Below are 14,310 nucleotides of genomic sequence, written 5' to 3' on the forward strand. Positions count from 1 at the left end.
AACCAGCTGCGTTTAAAAATGCCTTTAGATGTCGATCAATGGTTATGGATATATAACGGGCAATAAAATCTTTCACTTACTTTTCAATTACAGTAATAAAGCGCAGGATCTCCGAGACGTCCGGGTGAATGGATACAAGTTTTCTTTGAAAACACTGATCATGTGATCGAGTTCCGGTCATGTGCGCTGACGACACACTTCCGGTTTGTAACAGCTGCCCATATACGGAGACAGACAAGGCTCTTCTATAATAAATAAGCAATGTGCAGTATGAATGAAATTGTCTGATATTAAGCATGTAGGATAACAATTACATTTGAAAATGAGAATAAGAAATATTAGTCTAATGTCGTGCCAACACAGTTGTTTATTAAAATAAACTTTATTGCTTTATCAAATCTGTTTTATTGACATGATGTAGGCAATAGTTCAAATATCTATCATGTCGTGCATAGTGCACTTGTAGATTTGTCCAATTTACTCTCCAGTCATTTAATTTCCTTCTTTTCTACCATGACCGACCTTGCAGGAGGACCCCAGGGGGGCAGACGGCTGAAAGAGAGAGGAACAGAAGGCGTCGGATTGAGGGATGATAGCGTGCAGAAGTCTGATTCATTTTAGCGAATCGGTTCGTTCGGACAGTTCGTTTCAAGCGGTTCAAAACTCGTTCAGTCAAAACACGCTACAGTGTTGACAGATGACGCGTCGTCTTTTTACGTGATTTTGTGAATATTTATTTATGTTGGTGTGACAAAATTGTACGTTTTAGGGTAAATCTCACGAAACCGTTTATTCGCCAATAAGTCTTTATTTTGACACCTTTGAAGCAGTTTAACTGCTGCCGCTTTAGTCCATGCTGTTTGTTGTTGTTCTTGGCGTTTTTTTCTGTAGCCTATATTATAACACATCCATAGTAGTCAATCTTGGGTTCAATCTTTGCGATTTTTGCTCTACTAAAAGTAAAACGTAATTAGCCTATTCTTAAAAGTGTTATTCATATTTTTGTATCTAGGCTACATTTTTATTTAATTACCATGCATTAAAATGTATTAGCCTATTTAATTTTTCTACTTTTCTAATTAAATACTGCATTTTAAATGTATTTTCGACTAAGTCACACAAATTTTCCAGTGTTCTCACAAAATATGTTGCCTTTGTGATATTGACCCTATCGTAATATTGATATACACAGCACAGCACTAGTTTTTTGTAATTTGATGCAAATGTAGGCTAATATAATACCAGAGGCTATAGATTACAATAACACAAGACTCATCATTGTTTTGAATGGGAGAAAGTGCAACGCGCAATATGGCGGAATAAGTCCCGCCTTCTAAATAAGAAGAACTAATCATCGATTGATAAAGTTATCGCGTCACTGCAGCGGCCGTTAGAAACTCCGGTTTCTATAGAAACAGTCAGACACGCGCCTCCGAAATTAAGCTGGAGACGTGCATTTAGGACTGCGCATGCGCATTAGCCTGATCCAGCCTGAAAAATACCGTTTTTTTGTCATGATTCGAGCGTTTGGAAAGAAATTTTATGAGTAAGTTGTTGTCAGATTTCAATGGTGATTATAAATATGAAATTTAATCGAAAGCTTGGCAAACAGCTTTGGAGAATTTGATGTTTCCCCATTCAAAGAGATAGGAGCTGCACTTAATCCATTCAGCCAATCTCCAGGTCTGGCAGTACCACTTTTAGCATAGCTTAGCATAGTTCATTGAATCTGATTAGACCGTTAGCATTTCGCTCAAAAAAGATATTTTTGCTATTTAAAACTTGACTTTTCTGTACATCATGTAAGACGGAAAATTAAAAGTTGTGATTTTTAAAATTTAAACATGGCGGACTGGAGAATGATTGCTGCTTTGGCTGTTATTCTTTATTCGTTTTTCCACAACAGCTACATCACCTTGTCTTGTTGTTAAAGTAGTGCATATTTACATATATGAATAATAATTTGATGCATATTGTATGATTTATACACTTCGAAAATAGCCTGTATTATATCGAAATTCCAGAATCATCAGCAAGCTATCTAGATAGCACTGTTTAGTTGTCAATAAATATCATTTTAATTTTAATACGATTTTCCCCATAAATAGACTTTGTTGTCTGTGCAGTCAACAAAGCACTTGAATGAGACGACTTCAGAAGTGGGAAGTAGGAAATTTCCGATAGCACTTGAAGGCAGCATTATTTACAAAGCAGTCGCGAATCGGTTCAACTGAATCAAACCCTTTCAAAAGAACGATTCCTTTGCGAATCGGACATCACTGAGGAGGGATGAGGGAGGGGTGGAGTGGCCGAGGAGAGGCTGTCTGCGTTCAGATGGAGGATTAAGCTGGTCCCTATCCTGACAGCATCCAGCACACTAACGCAGTCCAAACATTATCCACACACCTGTCCATCCCGTCTGAATCAGCCGGATCCACCTGCTCCCTTCATCCCGTGCTGGCTCTCCATCGCTGGACCGCACCGGTCCACACCCCCGGACCGGACCGGTGTCCTTTCAAACCACGAGGTGGGTGCAGCTGTCTCTGTTGTCTTCTTCTGCATGTTCGTTCGTTCATTGGACATGTGTTTGTGTGCAATAACGAGCATTTTCAGACACTCAAGTGTTGTTATTTTTAGGGTTTAGACTCATTTCTATTGTGCGCTCGCTGCTGTTCGGACGGACGGTGAGCAAGATTCAAATCGGATTAAGATTAAACTGAGAACCAACAAAAGATTGACCAATTTTTTTTCTTTGTTTACTTGATAAACATGCATGGCATGTTCTATCTTGGATCAGATGACGTGTAATGGATTTGGAAAAATCTGTTCAACACACTGGATTGAGGAAATAGTCTTTCTGAAGGGAGTATGTAGGTCATTTTGGGTTTCGCGTCGGACGTAAATTGGATTGATTTTGTGAGTTGTTCAGGATAAATGTTTTGCTTTTTACTCGGATTGTCATAGTAGTCTCATCGTGATTGTTTAAACACTGATGGTTGTGTGTGTGGAGTGTGTTGTGGTGATGTCCAGTTCGTAAATGAATCATTTGAATTTTGAATCGACTCTTTTGAATAGGTCTATAGCGAATCGAGTTATCAGATAAATCGGTGTGTGTGTTGTTGATAAATCATGACTACAATACGTAAAATTGACAAGACACTTTGTGAAATGCATATTTCCTTGTTTGTATTGGATATGTTTTAGTGTACGCTGTATACTTGGCTCCTAAACAAACTATATTAGTTTGTATTTTTAACTACATGAGTTTGGGCTTGAATAAACAGCGCATTACTTATTATGACAAACGTAACAACACAAGCAGGGTCTGTTACGCTTAATATAACACTATTTAAAAAAAAAGAATCACTGAATCATTTTAAGTGAATTATTGAATTAACGGTTCAACTGAACCGATTCACCTAAATGACTCGAACATGCTTAGCGTTCGCGTGTTTACTATTGTTCAGTGATCGCTGGTTATTTTGGAGACGCGGTCTTGACGCGGCGCTTCGCTCGCACGCACTTTGGCTTTTGCGTTGCGTTTGGATTATAAATGGCTCAGACTGCACATATGTTGTGGAAATAAACTGAAGATTTACTCTGCAGTAGTAAATTACGCACACCATGTGATTATGTCGTACAGTGGGAGAGCTGAGCTGTGTTTCTGAATGAGTGAGGTGTGGCATAAGCACCCTCTTTCTCTCTCCGTTTTAGGGCCCTTGAGCACACCATGTACACGCCACGATACTTTATGTTCCATTCCTGCAGCAATTAGATATTTTTAGCACTATTTTACATATATTTATATGGGGACTAGATTGCAATTATGTGCACGCACAGCCATGTGCTGCTCCACAGCCAACTGTACTAGACAGATGATCTCAATATGTCAGGAGGAAGTGTAGAGCATAAGGAAAATGATTATTTAGTGTGTGTGTGTGTGTGTGTGTGTGTGTGTGTGTGCGTGTGTGATGTTTTGTGCACTCAGATTCTGGAGACAAAACAGGCTACCTAAGTGAAAAGTAACTTAATATACAAAGAAATAATTTTAGATTCATCCTCTAAACTAGATATTCATCTTATTATGATGCATTCTAGGGTTACAAGCTAACAGGTAGTTTTTTTATAAAACAAAATGTACAGAAACAGCTTTGAATCTTTATTAAAAAGGTGTATTTTTAATGTAAATCTCTCGCTTCTATCAGGACATAGTGTTAATGTTTCTTTTAGACACACTGAGTTATGTTTTGTGGGGACAGTTTTCAGGTAGAATGATAATGCCATTATGTAAATCTATTTATTTTATCTATTTTAAATTAAAATAAACTGAAGCATAAATCAAATTAAATTGTATATTTATCTTAAGAACAGTCTAGTTGTCATCTACTGATTCATTTCAAGTCAGAGTCATGCTGTTTTTCTAAACGAATATCCGGTAAAAATATAAAGCAACTATTCTTTTGTGTTTTTGGTTCAAACTATTTTTTCATTTCATTTTTTTTTTCAAAAACAAAAACAAAAAAATAAAACAAAAAAAGGTAAAAGACTGTAAAACAATAACAATTTCAAATCATGTAATCAAATAAATAATGCACATTATAAAACTAATAATATATAATTCTGTAATTAAACATGATTTAAAAAAAAAATAGTTGAAATAACTCTGACTTCTAAAAAAGCAAATTTCACTGTTTATCCTCAAGAGCTCTGTTTTGAAAGATCCATTTGTTTTGCAAAACAAAGGGGAATTTTGTTTCCTGAACCGACTGTTGTGTTCTGGGAAATTGTCTCATATCTCAAGCATTAGCATGTAGGATGTGTGTTTGTCTGCTGTGTATTCTCAGCATTTTGTGTGGTTTTTCTGGCTCATGTTGATGACTCAGTGATGAATGGGGAACATATGATGTAGTTCCAGCGCAGAGCGACGGCCTGCTGTACTCACACATCAGGAAATACAGGAAGATCTTGTGACCCAAATTCACTCTCACTTCATGACACACACATGCACAGGTTTATGACCTCTGGCCTTCTCTTGTCTACATCATGTGATCATTTGTCTCTGAATGAACTGTTTTGCTTAATAGAATGGCTAATCTGAATAGATAGATAGATGTACTTACTGTACAGTGCGAGTTTAAATATCTTGTTTTTAAATGTGTCTTTAGTTTATGAAGTGTGTATATGATGGACACTTTACTGTCCCATGAGGCCAAGGGAATGACAGTAAAGTAAAATAAAGAAAACTAACATGATGCGTGATCTCTCGTCTCCCTCTGAACGAAGTCCAATCTGATAGTTCTCAGAAAATGAACTGTAACTTAGTGAATACTAATCATAAAAAAATTAGACTTATGTCTAAAGAAACGTTGAAATGTCAGGTTTTAAATCGTGCAAGTCAAATCGAAAACAAAAATTCTGTGTTTATGTAATCTGTACGAAAAGAGAGCCATGTCAGAAGTCCATGTTTCAGCTCATTATCTGCTAATGCGGCCACGCCCACGGAGCCAGCACTATTTAGAGGCAAATTATGAGTCAATACATGCATACATCATCTCAATCGTGTATTTATTGTCTTGAAAAGTGTTTATCTTTATGTAAAAGCCATGGTTAACGACCTCTGGAAGACATGCCGTTAGTTCCTGATATGTCCTCTTCTTCTTTAGAATAATTTGTGGACTAAATGTGCACAGAGAGCGCCCTCCGGCTGCAAGAATGAATTGAAAACACCATTCCTGAAATGTCCTCTTCTTCTTTAGAATAATTTGTGGACTAAACGTGCACAGAGAGCGCCCTCCGGCCGCAAGTATGAATTGAAAACACCAGCGCTCATAGTGATGACAATGAATATAGCATAAACTCTGTATAGAATAAAATCTGTATAGAAAATTGACATAAACATATGAGAATCCATCAATATTTCTCCAAATGTGCATGCTTTTAAACTAAAAACCTATAGACTCTTTGCATCACAGAAATACATTATATTTTAAAGAATATAATAGAATACCATTATTTTAAATTGAGCTGAGACATGATTACAGAGGCCTCATTATTATGCAGCACCATTAGAGATTCTTTATGCGATTCTTTTGTCTTCTCAGGTGTAAATGACCCATTAGTCATGATGATTCACGCCTCCACGCATACTGCGTTTCTTGACAAAAAGTGTCTTACAAAAACTAAATCAATATATTGTTTTATATGAACAAGTAGGCATTATAATTTTTACATAATTTTTAAGGAAAAACTCTAGCCTACATCCTCCAATACCCAGAAGTCTTGTAAACACAGATTTAATATATATTTTTGGCCTTATTTCAGTGACTTATTTTTTTGTTTTTTCAATAACCACGCATAAACGTTATTCCTTCAAAAACAGAAACATGTGCATACATGTTCCTCACATATTATTGTAGCCTAGTTTGTGTTGAATACAATGTAATGACACTTTTTCCATTAATATGTTTATGAACAACTGAAAAAGCACAAATGTCAGGGCATGTCAAAACTTCTCCAAGCCCCAAGTCAGCCTCAGACTCCAGAGGGTTAATAACTGGAAATAAATAAAATTGAAACAGAAAAATAAATTAAACTTAAATGGCAATGTTTAAAAAAAAACAATAAACTAATAAAATTACAAAAACATTACTAAAAATTAAGCTAAAATTAACACGAAAACTAAAAAAATATAAAAATAAAAGCTGATTCAAAATATTAAAAAATTTAAAATAAAAACTAAAACACTTGTCTTGTCCCAGGTTACAGACCCTCGGAAGTCCCTACATTCTCTAATTACCAGATGCGAGTCATTAGTGCAAATGGCGAATATTAATCTCCAAACGGTGGCTAGATTTAACAGCATGCTGGGAACTGAAAGCCCTCGGTCGCGATGGAATTGAATTGAGAGGTTGCACAAAAGGCTCTTTCTTTTATTATGCTAATGGACGGCTCTGACAGGCAGAACGGGGAAGAGAAGAGCGATTTAATTAGTGCTAAAGAGGAAACGTGGAATCATTTTCAACACAAACAACAAACTACTGACAAAGCAAAGGAAACACCATTATACTGGGACTAAACCATTCATTTGGCTGTTGGTTAATGCGTATAGGATGAAACAAATCTGACCTAGTTACGGACTGAAGCTGTGAATGTCTGCTGTATTTCTTCAGTCCTCAAGTGGTGCAGAACCAACCGGGACTGAACCCCTCGTTTTAGGAGCATATGTTATCTCATCTTATGTTATCCAGGAATGTGATGCAACGGTCAATAGAACTGGACATGGTGTGTTACATTTGACGTGCATTTGTGCAACGTGAAATGTTAGAAATCTCAGTGGAATCTCTAAAATTCAGTGGCATTTAGACCTGGAGGGCGAACGGTTAATAGCTTCTTTCTTTGAGTCTCTCGCTGTGTAGATCTGCTCACGCACAAACCCCACTATTGAGAAGCAGCATTGTATCAATTATCCTACTTTTAGTCTTGTTTCTTAAGCTACGTGATTAAATAAGTAGAAATATTGTATTTATATTATAATGTGCCATTAAGGGAATAGTCATTTACTCACCTTCATGTTGCTCCAAAACCATATTAATAGATGAACTGTTGTTTTATATGCAATGAAAGAATTTTGTGACCGTGAAAACATAGTTTCAAAAACGACAAATAAACACCATAAAGTTATCAGGACGAAATTAAAGTCATCATTTACTAAACATCTTGCATGTTTTCTCATTCCATGTTTGAATATATGTGAACAAATGCAATTTAAGAGCTGCGGCGGAGAAGATTTTCATTTGTAAAGTAATTTGCTATTTGCTGCTTTTATATTTTTGGGGGTTTCTATATGCTTTCCCTATCGGCACGTGACCGACCAAAATGCGGTTGAAATAATGTCAGTTGCTGTTTCAATGCTGAAAATGTTGAAACAAATGGTTGTAAAAAGGTTTAACCCAAAATATCAACAATTGATTCAATTTGCAGACATATAATTTAAGTCTTAATATTTTCACAAAACAAAATGTTGAATTCTGTGAATAAATGTTGAAATGCCGGCCGGGTCATTGTATGAAAAACAGTGGCTTGGACATTTTCTCCTCCTTCCACAAGTGAGTGAGTAATTTTTTTCATAATTTAGTGTTTTATTTTTGTCCTTTTGTTGTTTGATTAACATTAAAAACACAGGCAGCAGCAGCATTATTAGGCTGCTGTCACTTTAAGAGCGAATGCACGGATCCAATATACTGATACACATGCATGGAACTGTTCATATCTGACTATGTTTACTAGGATACTTGCTATTTTGTGACATAATTTTGTGTGAATTTGTCTGCTCAGGTGCAAGAAGTCGTGATTTCAGTATTTGTGCGCTGTCTGAGACGCGGCTTTCTGTGCGCGTGCTTCGGACGTGTGCGCACACAAAACTTTCCACACAGCTTGCAAGTAACGATATAAGTCAAAGCTTAAACATTAGTGACAATGCAGCACTGGCCTGTCAACTGTCCCAAGCGTCGTTCACATTCATGCATTGTTAGAAGTTATAAAAATGTTACCGGTCATCTGGCGAGTGACACGTTTACTCGCATTTGGCTCTCGGCGAGTGTTTATTTTAGGCCCTGATTCCTTTCATTAGTGTAATATTGAGCGCAGACACAATAGCAATAATGCAGGAGCAAGTTTAGTACTGTAAGTCCCACTATTGGCTGCTGTGGCCCGTCTTGACCCGGTCTGGCCTTGTCTTTTACTTGCCTTGTTCTCAGTTCAGATTGGATTTGACCATTCAGTGGCCGAGCCCATAGAATCATCCTCTTGATTCCATGCAATCCCTCAATCCTGCTGAAAGAGAGTGAGACGGTTGGGGGATGGGAGAGACAGGACAGCTCTGTGTCAGCTGAGGGGAAGATGGGGGAAACCAGGGACAAATGCAATGAAAGAGTGTCCAGATGGACAGAGAATATTCTGATGCAGTACAATGCAGTTACTATGGTGGTTGCTAATGTAGTATTCTTTCTCAGATTCTGCACATTTCCCCTCCAAATCAATGCAAAAATGCAATTAAAGTTTCAAAACATGCAATTAGAGTTCTGCAGGGATGACGTATATTCAGGAGCCAGAAGCAAGTTGCATTTTAGCAGTTCAATTGTCCTGAAATCAATGGGTCAATCGTCAAGACAATTGGTTTTTGAATGGGCTTTTGGTTTGATGCCTGAAATAAGGGCTGTGATGAACACAAGCTTAAGATACTGTAATTAGATACTCAACCCTGTAATTTTGAACTTCGTTACAATACCTTAAAATATCAATATTCGATAACATTTTCAATACCATGGGGAAAACCGCCATATATACTGCCATACAGATAATTGGTTATCTCATATTTTTTTGATAATTTGGGTAATTTTGTTAAAACAGCTTACACACAGCACAGGGCTTGATTTGAATCCTTGAACTACATTTACAAAAAAAGACAAATAAACAGTGAGTAATAAGATAAGAACAAATAAACAAATTGCAGAGTATAGCACAAATAAATACAACAGAATAAAGAGACAAATAAAAACCGCTTTAAGTTTTTCAGGTGAATTATCAACTGTTTTCAATTGTTATGGTTATAGTTTTCATCCTTGGTGTGAACGGGCCATACTGATCATAAACTTTTGTTGGTCACAGAGCCAAATGAAAATCCTATTGGGTGTTTTTGAAGGGAACCAGGATGATTCTCATTTACATAAATACGTCATCATTGCAGCACTGTATTGCAGATTGAACTAGCCACACAACTTTAGGTATCATTCATGTGCGGGACGAATTGCACGGCAGATTTGAATGCTGTTTGGTTTTTGCGTGTGAAACGGCTACAGCTCATTTTGTTTGGGCAGTCCTGCCGTTGGAGCAGTTTAATGAGAGCTCTAAATGTCAGAGTCACAAGCAAACATCCATTTCTGTCCCACTCAGATGGGATAGGAGACAAACTCTCCGTTTGGCATGACACGATCACTATTGATTCCCTGGGGACTGTTTGTGTCTGAGCAGACCAATGATCACGCATACACCGATATTGTTGCCACCGGAGGGCAAAGAGACCGTGAGGCTGATTGAAAACTACAGGGTTGCGCATATTTTTGGAAAGCCAGGCTGTTGATGCAACTCTTGCGACACAGGTCGAGAATCGAGCTCATGCACGGCCTGTTTATTTGTCCGTTCCTCATTGACTGCTTGTTGATGAATTTGTTGCTGAGCAGGAGTTCTGCTGTATTGCGGCAAGGTGCTGCATCTCACCGCTCAGCTGTTTCCTTCTCTATATTTTCTCTAGTTTTACTTTCTCACATCTATTTCCACTGCATCTCTATCATCCCTGTCCCTTTCCACAAATATTCATTCTTTTATATCTTGCTTTTGATGTCCATTTCATCCTTCCTTTACGTCTCTCAACCCATAGAGAAATCATAGAGATTGCTCAGGTCTCATTTATGTTTCATACTGATGCCTCTCCTGAAAGTCAAAAGATTGTCTTATCGTTATTAGCGCACATTATTGCAATGAAGCGAAATGTCTTCATAACGTTAAAAGTAATAACTTTGTCATGCTCTGAAATGGCTTTTCATGCACTATTTTAGTGAACTCTTATTTGACTCAATTTCTCTATAAAATAAGGTCAATGTTTCTCATATATCCAGTTTTGCCCAGAAATGCATCACATTATGCTAGTAAAATGGGTTTCAAATGACAATTTATGTTGACTTTAAGAGAAATGATGAGAACGTAAGTAAACGAAAAACCTACACTCTAAAAAACGCTGGGTTAAAACAACCCCAGTTGGGTTGAAAATAGACAAACCCAGCGGTTGGGTTAAATGTTTGCTCAGCCTGCTGGGCAATTTTATTTAACCCAACTATTGTTTAAAAATGACTATATGTCTGGCTTAAAATTAACCCAAAATAGTTTGGAAATTAAAAATCAAACATATAATTACTGGAGGCAACAATAATAATCAAAAGGTGGACATTTATTAATAAAAAAACAACCCATTTGCTTAGTTAAAACAACCCAACTGCTGGGTTAAAACATACAGAGCATCGGACATGACATGCAGGAAAAAAATAGTAGGCTAAATCATGCGCATGATTTATTAATTAATTCCCTCGATTTACTAAAACGTGCGCATGATTTACTATTTCGTTCCTTTGATTTATAAATCATGCGCACGATTTAATTTTTTTCTGGCATTTCATGTGTGGGGCTCCATAAAAAACAAACCGTTGTTTTTAGAGTGTACACTAAAAATAGTGGATTAAATGTAAAAGTAAATTTGATTAAACAGATTTAATGGAAAATCAAAATCAAAACTATAATCAAAATGGAAAACTATAATAATCTTGAGCTATTAATTTAAATGTGAATATTACAGCTAATATTAATTGTATTATAAATTGTCTTGATAGCATGTTTTCACCAGTGTTAATTTCGTTGACGAATAATTTTCGTCAACGGCATTTTTTCACGGACGAAAACGAGACGATGACTAAATAAAAATGCGTTTTGAATGACTAAAACTATGACTAAAATCCACTCTTATTTTCATCATTGAATAAAAACGAGACGAAAATGAAAGAGAGGGATGATTTGGAAAGATATCCAGTCAGGTCTGCTGTCCTGTGTGGAAGATGCGCACATTTGAAGTGTAATGTGCTGATCTAACGCGGGAAACGCGGCGCTGTTGCGCCCTCTACAGGCAGCAGCACTTCAGACTGCTTCACTATCAATGAATTGTGCACATTAATGCCAAGCGATTGCTTATAAGCTAATGTTTATGAATTATGACAATGTTTACTATACAATGTTTATATGGTAGTACGTTTAGACGGATGTAAGAATGCATATTTTATCTCCCTCGTCTGAACTTAAATGAGCAGCCTGCTACAGTGCAGACTGCAGACATTTCAGAATAAGAGTCACTTTGTATTTCAGGATGGTTTATATTTATTATTTTTTCCTGGTCATTATTGTTATTTTGTTTACACAATAAACTGCATTTAATTTAATTTAATTTCTGTTTAATTCATAGCAAGTTACTGTATCTTCTGTTACAGAAAGGAAAGACTAAGAACATTATTTGACACATTATTCAATATATTTTACAAGTATAAGGGTTATTATAGTTAAACCTAAAACCATACAAAATCTTAACTGAACGTTAACTGAAATAAAAAATAAATAAATAAAAAATGTGAACTTATTTTATTTCATCTAGTTTCCAAGCTTTGGTTTAACCTGATGTACTAAAGTAACTAAAACAGAAATAAAAAACTACAGAGATGTTTAAAAGCAAAAACTAAAAGACATAAACACAAAAAAATTCTAAAACTTTTAACTAAAATTACAATGAAAGCAGAAAAACTAAAAATCAAATCTAATGAAATTTATTTAAAAAACAAAACAAAAATAGTAGCCTGCCTCAACGATGTGTGTCAATCCCTGAAAAGCACTGAATTGAGCGCTTTTGTGTCTTTTTGCACTTGAACGGTCAAAAACTGTCCGCTTTGGCGAGTAAAGTACAGTTGGTTGTCTTTAGTGAATATAAACAGTTTGGAGAATATCAGATCAGTGTATTGGATCTGTGTATTGTTAGAGAAATGCTTACTTAATGCATTACAATTTAACTAAATTAGATTTTAGTCGACTAAATCTACTGTAGATTTAGTCTACTAAAACTAGACTAAAACTAAAACAATTTCCAATGACTAAAATATGACTAAAACTAAATGCCATTTTAGTCAAAAGACTATGACTAAAACTAAATCAAAATTTGCCGTCAAAATTAACACTGGTTTTCACTTTGTATTTTGTATTTGTATTTTTATTTTATTCTTGTAAAGCGCTTTGAGATGCAACTTTTAAAGGTGCTCTAGAAAATAGTTTATTATTATTATTATTATTGTTAATAATTATTTGATGAGAAATGTTTGAGTTCATATTGGTACATCTTGCCAAATTTGAGCACAGTTTGAGACATTAAAGTGATAGTTCATCCAAAAATGGATTTTACTCACCCTCAGGTTGTTCCAAACCTGTATGAGTTTCTTTCTTCTGTTCAACACAAAAGAAGATATTTTGAAGAATGTTGGACATCAAACTGATTTCCATGGTAGGGAAAAAAATACTATGGAAGTCAATGGCTACCGTCAACTGTTTAATTACCAACATGAATAATCAAGTAAATGATGACAAAATGTTTGGGTGAACTATCCCCTTATCCCTGAAACTCTTTGTGTAGAAACATCAAGATCTCTATTTGTTCTCCATTTAATCCCATTTCTGTATTTAGATGTGATATTTCTTCCCACTCTCATCACACCTTTCTCTCTCACTGGCGCATAAAGTACAGTAGCTGCATTATTGGAATTCATTATTCATGAGTCGGCATGAGCTAGTCCTGGCAGCACAGTGTGCTAAAGAGGACAGTGGCACAGAAAGGCTGGATTTCGGGTACTGGGAAAATCACAGCCAGGGGGTCGAGATGTATGATTTCTGAAATCACAAGCCCTGCAGAAGATGCTTTGAGACCCAAAGAGCCCGACGTATGCGACCCACAGCCTGAGGACAGCTCTCGTGACTGTTGCATGCCTGCCGCCATCGCATGATTTCATGTGCACTGGAGTGAAAGTCACAGAGCTACACACTCTCTGAAATGTTAATAAAGCGTGCACTCGATGGACAAGCGTTGCACATTACCCCAGTGAGGCTCAGCACAGAAAATAGATTAATCTATCAGGATTAGTGCGGATATGCAGATTTATTTGCTGATTCTGATGCGGGCCAGGTGTGCGGTTACACTCACAAAGTCAAAAAGTCTGCCTTTTTTTTTTTCAGATGATATTGGAGATGATATTACACAGTTTGAACTGATTCTTAGACGAGAATCATATTTACCAAGTCTAATGCTACTTATAAATCAGAGATATTTGTTCTAAAATGGCTTATAAGTTATTGTTTTTCCCAGGAACCATCATTTAAATTTGATTGTTTACTACATGAAAATAACCTCAAGAAGAATACTAATGAATCGTTTTATTTAAATGCACTAATATTACAATAAACAGCAATATTTACCTGCAAGGGTTTAACTAAAGCATTTCTGAGTGATGATACAAATGAATCGTTCATTCAGAGTTTAGAATTGATTCATTGAATTGAACAGTTTGAACTGATTCTTAGAAATGAATCAGATTTAACAAGACTAATGCCATTTATAAGTCACAGAAGCTAAAAAGCCTCAAAGTATTTGCTCTGAAATGGCTTAGAAGTTGTTGAACC

At 36.2% G+C, this 14,310-nt stretch overlaps 2 protein-coding genes across 2 annotated transcripts in view; one reads left to right on the forward strand and one right to left on the reverse strand.

Moving 5' to 3' along the window:
* Positions 1-153, reverse strand: part of gnpda2 (glucosamine-6-phosphate deaminase 2) — a 12,197-nt gene extending 12,044 nt beyond the window's left edge. The window contains exon 1 of the mRNA XM_067383625.1: positions 81-153. The gene's annotated coding sequence lies outside the window, so the exon portion shown is untranslated. The remainder of the gene's footprint in view (positions 1-80) is intronic.
* Positions 154-2,360: 2,207 nt separating this feature from the next.
* frmpd1b (FERM and PDZ domain containing 1b) overlaps positions 2,361-14,310 on the forward strand; it is a 53,854-nt gene continuing 41,904 nt past the window's right edge. The window contains exon 1 of the mRNA XM_067383639.1: positions 2,361-2,527. The gene's annotated coding sequence lies outside the window, so the exon portion shown is untranslated. The remainder of the gene's footprint in view (positions 2,528-14,310) is intronic.

Source organism: Chanodichthys erythropterus, chromosome 1 (assembly GCF_024489055.1).
Source record: "Chanodichthys erythropterus isolate Z2021 chromosome 1, ASM2448905v1, whole genome shotgun sequence".
Lineage (NCBI taxonomy): Eukaryota > Metazoa > Chordata > Actinopteri > Cypriniformes > Xenocyprididae > Chanodichthys > Chanodichthys erythropterus.